This window comes from Ranitomeya variabilis, chromosome 4 (genome assembly GCF_051348905.1).
Source record: "Ranitomeya variabilis isolate aRanVar5 chromosome 4, aRanVar5.hap1, whole genome shotgun sequence".
Lineage (NCBI taxonomy): Eukaryota > Metazoa > Chordata > Amphibia > Anura > Dendrobatidae > Ranitomeya > Ranitomeya variabilis.
Window position 1 is genome coordinate 594210125 of NC_135235.1, and position 8749 is coordinate 594218873.

Sequence of the window (8749 nt, forward strand, 5' to 3'; positions counted from 1 at the left end):
AGATATTATTAACCTATTCTAAGGAGAGTGTCAATATCAGAGTGATAGAAAACCACTTTATTGATCAATTTTCAAAAGATTTTTATTATAGTCTATGGTGAAAAAAAAATTACTGCTATTTACAAAGTACCATAAAATCCAAGTCTTTCAATTCACTCAACCTTTAACCCTTTCACGACATGCGCCGTACTAGTATTGCGCAAGTCGTGTCTCTCCCTTTGATGTGGGCTTCAGCACTGAGCCCACATCAAAGCCGTGACAGTTCAGCTCTTTTGAACAGCTGACATATGCACGCAATAGTGGCAGGTGGAATCGCGATCCACCTTCCGCTATTAACTAGTTAAATGCCGCTGTCAAACGCTGACAGCTGCACTTAACTGCCATCAGGCTGGAAATGCGCGCATCGCTGACCCCCGTCATGTGATCGGGAGTCAGCGATGTGTCGGCATGACAACCAGAGACCTCTATGGTTGTTGATGCCGGATTGCTGTGAGTGCCACCTTGTGGTCGGCGCTCATAGCAATGCATGAATTCAGCTACATAGGAGCGACCTGAGCATCTCTTCTATGTAGCAGAGCCGATCAGGTTATGCCAGCTTCTAGCCTCCCATGGAGACTATTGAAGCATGGCAAAAGTAAAAAAAAATGTTTTAAAAAATATGAAAAAAATATATATATAAGTTTAAATCACCCCCCTTTCGCCCCATTCAAAATAAAACAATAAAAAAAAATCAACCATACACATATCTGGTATCTAGGCCCATCTGAAACTTAACCCCTGCCTTCATCCCCCAGCCTGTTTTCACCAATATTTTTAATTCTTACCATTGTCACTTTATGTAGTAATAACTCTGGAATGCTTCACCATATCCCACCTACTCTGAGAGTGCTTTTTTCGAGACATGTTGTAAATTCAGGTCGATATAATTTAAGTTTACTTATGAAAATATTGACAATTTTATAAAAAACATGAATGTTTTGCAGTTTTCAAACCTATTAATTTTTATGCACTTAAACCAGATAGTTATACCACACAAAATAGTTAATAAATAACATTTTTCGCAGGTCTACTTCACAGCAGCATCATTATTGAAACATAATTTTTCTTTGTTAGGAAGTTAGAAGGTTTAAAAGCACATCAGCAACTTCTAATTTTTTACAGCAAAATTTACAAAACCAATTTTTTAGGGACCACATCCCTAAATTAAACCATACTTACGACCACTGGCTGTGAACTCACTGGACCTGTCTGATGGCACCGCAAGCAGAACTTTCTCACTCTCAAGGTGCCCTCAGACAGGAAATAGTAGTTCACAGGGAGACAGTGAGCACACGGTGCTCAGTGTCTACTGGATGACAGACTCCATTGTCACATCATTCAACCATGCAGCCTGCCAACTAGATGTAGCAGAGCTAGACCCGTCATGGATTAAAAGCATCTCTGCGGAAAGGTGAGGAATAGGGTTGATCCCTGTAATTGCAGCAACTTGCACAACACAGTGATCAGATTTTTTATGGTTATCGGTAAATTATGTTAAAAAATGGCATGAATGTTTTTTCTTTATTGAACCCATAAAAATGTTCTAAAAATGTAATGCTGAGGCTGTATTCACACATAGCATAAATGCTGTGTTTTTTTCCATTGCTTCTTTTCTGCACATTTTCTGCAGATGTCCAAACTAGGGTTGAGCGACTTTTACTTTTTTAGGATCGAGTCGGGTTTCGCGAAACCCGACTTTGTCAAAAGTCGAGTCGAGTGAAATCGTCCGATTATCGCGCAAAGTCGGGGATCGACCGAAACACGAAACCCAATGTAAGTCAAAGGGGAATCAAAGTCGGCAGTGAGTGGGGGACAGGAAAACACCTACAGTGCCCATTTTAATGTCAAAAACATCAATTCTTGTCACTTAAGCTTGTCAATCTTAATTTACCTTATAATAATAGCTAGGCATTGAAAATTGGGGGTCATTTGGCTAAAGTTGTGGGGGGGGGGGTAGGGCTGGCTCAAGTTTTTCGTGGGCCCAGGAAACGCGGACTACGTCATGGCGGTGGAGCAGGGAGAGGTAAGTATTTCAACTTTGCAAATGCTGTGATCCTGATCAAGCAGGGGGGCCCACTCGTTCGCATTGGCACTGGCACAGGGCCCCTCAAAGTACGGCAGTGTGTTTGCACGAAGGGGGCGCCTCCCACCGGCAGCAACACTTTTGCATACTCTGAGGGGCCCTGTGCCAGTGACATCGCCAACGAGTATGCCCCCCCACCTGATGAAGGAACCTGCACTTTCATCTGCACCTTCCTCTTTGTCACCGTGTAAGGTGGTATAGGATGGGGGAAGGGGAACCTGACTTTCAGCAGGGTCAGATTCTGGCTGTGTAGAGTGCAAGGAGAATGTAGTGGTCTGGGTCACTGTACCAGCAGACTCATCTAGCAGTGGATGGGCAATGGGCAGGATGAGAAGGAAACACAGTTAGTAGGCCCAAATAATAAAGTAGGCTAAATGCAATTCAAATGTGGTAACAGGACTAAACAGGCGGCATTGCTTTGTTCAGTGGAGGACAACTGTAATGAGTGGCAGACACAGTTAGTAGGCCCAAGTAATAAAGTGGGCCAAATGCAGTTTAAAATTGGTAACAGGAGTAAACAGGTGGCACTGCTTTGTTCAGTGGAGAACAACAAGCAGCAGCAGACACCGTTAGTAGGCCCAACCAAACAAGTAGGCCAAATGCAGTTTCATATCTGATCTAGGCCGAAAGCCTGAAGATTGAAGCTCAGCTTTATTCAGTGGAGGAGACAAGCGAGGGGCAGCAGACACCGTTACTAGGGTCCAAGCAAACAAGTAGCCCAAATGCAGTTTAATATCTGATCTAGGCCGAAAGCCTGAAGATTGAAGCTCAGCTTTATTCAGTGGAGGAGACAAGCAAGGGGCAGCAGACACCACTACTAGGGCCCAACCAAACGAGTAGGCCAAATGCAGTTTAATATTTAAAATGTAGGCCGAAAGCCTGAAGATTTAAGCTCAGGAAAACCAAACAGGAGAAAACCCACAAGCGGCAGACACCTGTTATGATCTGGTGGCCTAAGAGCAGCATGAGACGTACTCTGGAGAAGGTGGTACCTGTACTGACCGCAGACCTTGAACCTAACACCGCAACTAGAAGTAGCCGTGGAATGTACCTAGCGCTCCCTAGACATCTCGACACAGCCGGAGGACTAATTACCCCTAGAGATAGAAAAGGGAAAACTATCTTGCCTCAGAGAAAATCCCCAAAGGATAGGCAGCCCCCCACAAATATTGACTGTGAGAGGAGAGGGAAAAAATATACACAGACTGAAATGAGAATTTAGCAAAGGAGGCCACTTCTAGCTAAATAGAAAGGATAGGACAGAGTACTATGCGGTCAGTATTAAAACACTAGAAAATATCCACCACAGAAAATACAAAATCTCCACAGCTAACTAAAGATATGGAGTGTATATCTGCATCTCCAGAGATACCAGCTTGGCTAAAAAAATCCTTATACAGACCAAGCTGGACAAGACAAAACATAGAAAAGAACTGAACAATAAGACCACAGCATGTGGACAGCAAAATCAAGGCCAGAACTTATCTTTGAAGAAATGAACTGCAAAGCAGAAGAGACCAGGCAGGGATGTGAATCCTCCAGGAACAATGGACAACTGGCACTGACTAAAGGGTGAAGCAAGACTAAATAGCCCAGTCAAAATTGCCAAAAGTGAACACACCTGATAAATGCTGCGATTCAGAGACAGCAGCGCTACCACTTACAACCACCTGAGGGAGCCCAAGAGCAGAATTCACAACAGTACCCCCCCCTTGAGGAGGGGTCACCGAACCCTCACCAGAGCCCCCAGGCCGATCCGGATGAGCCAAATGAAAGGCACGAACCAAATCATCAGCATGAACATCGGAGGCAACAACCCAAGAATTATCCTCCTGGCCATAACCCTTCCATTTGACAAGATACTGAAGCCTCCGCCTCGAAAAACGAGAATCCAAAATCTTCTCAACCACATACTCCAACTCCCCATCAATCAACACCGGGGCAGGAGGATCAACAGAGGGAACAACGGGCACCACATATTTCCGCAACAAAGATCTATGAAAAACATTATGGATGGAAAAAGAGGCTGGAAGGGCCAAACGAAAAGACACTGGATTGATAATCTCAAAAATCCTATAAGGGCCAATAAACCGAGGCTTAAACTTAGGGGAAGAAACCTTCATAGGGACATGACGGGAAGACAACCAGACCAAAACCCAACCCGAAGCCGGGAACCAACACACCGACGACGGTTATCAAAACGCTGAGCCCCCTCCTGAGACAACACCAAATTGTCAACAACATGAGCCCAAATTTGCTGCAACCTGTCAACCACAGAGTCCACCCCAGGACAATCAGAAGGCTCAACCTGCCCTGAAGAAAAACGAGGATGAAAACCAGAGTTACAAAAGAAGGGTGACACCAAGGTAGCAGAACTAGCCCGATTATTAAGGGCAAACTCGGCCAATGGCAAGAAAGCCACCCAATCATCCTGATCAGCAGACACAAAGCATCTCAAATAAGTTTCCAAAGTCTGATTAGTTCGCTCGGTTTGGCCATTTGTCTGAGGATGAAATGCAGAAGAAAAAGACAAATCAATGCCCAGCCTAGCACAAAAGGCCCGCCAAAACCTAGAAACAAACTGGGAACCTCTAACGGACACAATGTTCTCCAGAATGCCATGCAAACGAACCACATGCTGAAAAAACAACGGAACCAAATCAGAAGAGGAAGGCAACTTAGGCAAAGGTACCAAATGGACCATCTTAGAAAACCGGTCACAGACAACCCAGATAACTGACATCCTCTGGGAAACCGGAAGATCCGAAATAAAATCCATAGAAATATGCGTCCAAGGCCTCTCAGGGACCGGCAAAGGCAAAAGCAACCCACTAGCGCGGGAACAGCAAGGCTTGGCCCGCGCACAAGTCCCACAGGACTGCACAAAAGAACGCACATCCCGTGACACAGAAAGGCCACCAAAAGGACCTACCAACCAAATCTCTGGAACCAAAAATCCCAGGATGACCGGCTAACACAGAACAATGAACCTCCAAAATCACTTTACTAGTCCATCTGTCAGGAACAAACAATTTCCCCACTGGACAGCGGTCAGGTTTATCAGCCTGAAATTTCTGAAGAACCCGTCGTAAATCAGGTGAGATGGCAGAAAGAATCACCCCTTCCTTCAGAATACCGACAGGCTCAAGGACCCCAGGAGAATCAGGCAAAAAGCTCCTAGAGAGGGCATCAGCCTTAACATTCTTAGAACCCGGAAGATACGAGACCACAAAATCAAAACGGGAGAAAAACAGGGACCATCGGGCCTGTCTAGGATTCAGCCGTTTGGCAGACTCGAGATAAATCAGATTCTTATGATCGGTCAAGAGACCACAATATGGTGCTTGGCCCCCTCAAGCCAATGTCGCCACTCCTCAAATGCCCACTTCATAGCCAACAACTCACGATTGCCGACATCATAATTGCGTTCCGCAGGCGAAAACTTTCGAGAAAAGAAGGCACACGGTTTCATCAAGGAACCATCAGAATTCCTCTGAGACAAAACGGCCCCTGCCCCAATCTCAGAAGCGTCAACCTCAACCTGAAAAGGAAGAGAAACATCCGGCTGACGCAACACAGGGGCAGAAGTAAATCGGTGTTTAAGCTCCTGAAAGGCAGAAACAGCCGCAGAGGACCAATTCGTCACATCAGCGCCTTTCTTCGTCAAATCGGTCAGGGGTTTAACCACACTGGAGAAGTTGGCAATGAAACGGCGATAAAAATTAGCAAAGCCCAAAAATTTCTGAAGGCTCTTCATGGATGTGGGCTGGATCCAATCATGAATGGCCTGAACCTTAACCGGATCCATTTCTATAGATGAGGGAGAAAAAATGAAGCCCAAAAAAGAAATCTTCTGTAATCCAAAGAGGCACTTAGATCTCTTCACAAACAAGGCATTATCACGAAGGATCTGAAATACCATCCTGACTTGTTTCACATGAGACTCCCAATCATCTGAAAAAATCAAAATATCATCCAAATATACAATCATGAATTTATCAAGATAATTCTGAAATATATCATGCATGAAGGACTGAAACACAGATGGAGCATTAGAGAGTCCGAATAGCATCACAAGGTATTCAAAATGGCCTTCGGGCGTATTAAACGCAGTTTTCCATTCGTCACCCTGTTTCCAATGGTGAAGAAGATGGCCGAATATGCCCCTTCTCCAAGGACTCCTTAACATAGCTCCGCATGGCGGTATGTTCTGGCATAGACAGGTTGAAAAGTCGGCCCTTAGGGAACTTACAGCCTGGAATCAAGTCAATAGCACAATCACAGTCCCTATGCGGTGGAAGGGAACTGGACTTGGACTCATTGAATACATCCTGGAAATCTGACAAAAACTCAGGAATTTCAGAAGAGGGGGAGGAGGCAATTGACATCACAGGAATGTCACCATGAACCCCCTGACAACCCCAACTAGTCACAGACATAGATTTCCAATCTAATACCGGATTATGCACCTGTAACCATGGGAAACCCAGCACAATAGCATCATGCAAATTATGCAACACCAGAAAACGACAATCTTCCTGATGGGCTGGCACCATGCACATGGTCAGCTGTGTCCAAAACTGAGGTTTATTTTTAGCCAACGGTGTAGCATCAATGCCCCTCAAAGGAATAGGACTCTGCAAAGGCTGCAAGGGGAAACCATAACGTCTGGCAAATTCTAAGTCCATTAAGTTTAGAGCGGCGCCTGAATCCACAAATGCCATGACAGAAAATGACGATAATGAGCAGATCAGGGTCACAGATAACAGAAATTTAGGTTGTACAGTACTGATGGTAACAGAACTAGCGATTCTCTTGGTACGCTTAGAGCAATCAGAAATAACATGAGCAGAATCGCCGCAGTAAAAACACAACCTATTCTGACGTCTGAATCCCTGTCGTTCAGCTCTAGACACAATCCTATCACACTGCATAGGCTCAGGACTCCGCTCGGAAGACAATGCCATACTGTGCACAACTCTGCGCTCGCGCAAGCGCCGATCAATCTGAATGGCCAGAGACATAGAATCACTCAGACCACCATAACATCTTTAACGGATTCAGAAAGACCCTTTCTGAAGATTGCCGCCAAGGCATCCTCATTCCATTTAGTCAGTACAGACCATTTTCTAAACTTCTGGCAATATGATTCTGCCACTTCTTGACCCCGAGACAGGGCCAACAAGGTCTTCTCAGCATGATCCACTGAATTAGGTTCGTCATACAATAACCCAAGCGCCTGAAAAAAGGTGTCTACATTAAGCAACGCCGGATTCCCAGGTTCCAGGGCAAATGCCCAATCCTGGGGGTCACCACGCAGTAGAGATATAATAATTTTAACCTGCTGGATGGGATCACCAGAGGAACGGGGTTTCAGAGCAAAAAAACAGTTTACAGTTATTTTTAAAGCTCAGAAATTTGGACCTATCCCCAAAAAACAAATCAGGAGTTGGAATTCTAGGCTCTAAAACTGGAGTCTGAACGATATAATCGGAAATACCCTGTACTCTAGCAGCAAGTTGATCCACACGAGAAGCCAATCCCTGAACATCCATACCAGCGCCGAACTCCTGAGCCACCCAGAGGTAAAGAGGGAAGAGAAAAAAAACCACAACAGACTACAGAAAAAAAAATGGCTCAGCACTTTCCTTCCCTTCTTCTGAGATGCGGTTAACTCATTGTTGGCCAGTTGTACTGTTATGATCTGGTGGCCTAAGAGCAGCATGAGACGTACTCTGGAGAAGGTGGTACCTGTACTGACCGCAGACCCTGAACCTAACACCGCAACTAGAAGTAGCCGTGGAATGTACCTAGCGCTCCCTAGACATCTCGACACAGCCGGAGGACTAATTACCCCTAGAGATAGAAAAGGGAAAACTATCTTGCCTCTGAGAAAATCCCCAAAGGATAGGCAGCCCCCCACAAATATTGACTGTGAGAGGAGAGGGAAAAAACATACACAGACTGAAATGAGAATTTAGCTAAGGAGGCCACTTCTAGCTAAATAGAAAGGATAGGACAGAGTACTATGCGGTCAGTATTAAAACACTAGAAAATATCCACCACAGAAAATACAAAATCTCCACAGCTAACTAAAGATATGGAGGGTATATCTGCATCTCCAGAGATACCAGCTTGGCTAAAAAAATCCTTATACAGACCAAGCTGGACAAGACAAAACATAGAAAAGAACTGAACAATAAGACCACAGCATGTGGACAGCAAAATCAAGGCCAGAACTTATCTTTGAAGAAATGAACTGCAAAGCAGAAGAGACCAGGCAGGGATGTGAATCCTCCAGGAACAATGGACAACTGGCACTGACTAAAGGGTGAAGCAAGACTAAATAGCCCAGTCAAAATTGCCAAAAGTGAACACAGCTGATAAATGCTGCGATTCAGAGACAGCAGCACTACCACTTACAACCACCGGAGGGAGCCCAAGAGCAGAATTCACAACAGACACCGTTACTAGGCCCAACCAAAGTAGTAGGCCCAATGCAGTTTAATATTTAAAATGTAGGCCGAAAGCCTGAAGATTGAAGCTTAGGAAAACCAACACAGGACAACACCAAGGTGAGGCAGACAGCGTTACTAGGCCCACCCAAATTAGTAGCCCAAATGCAGT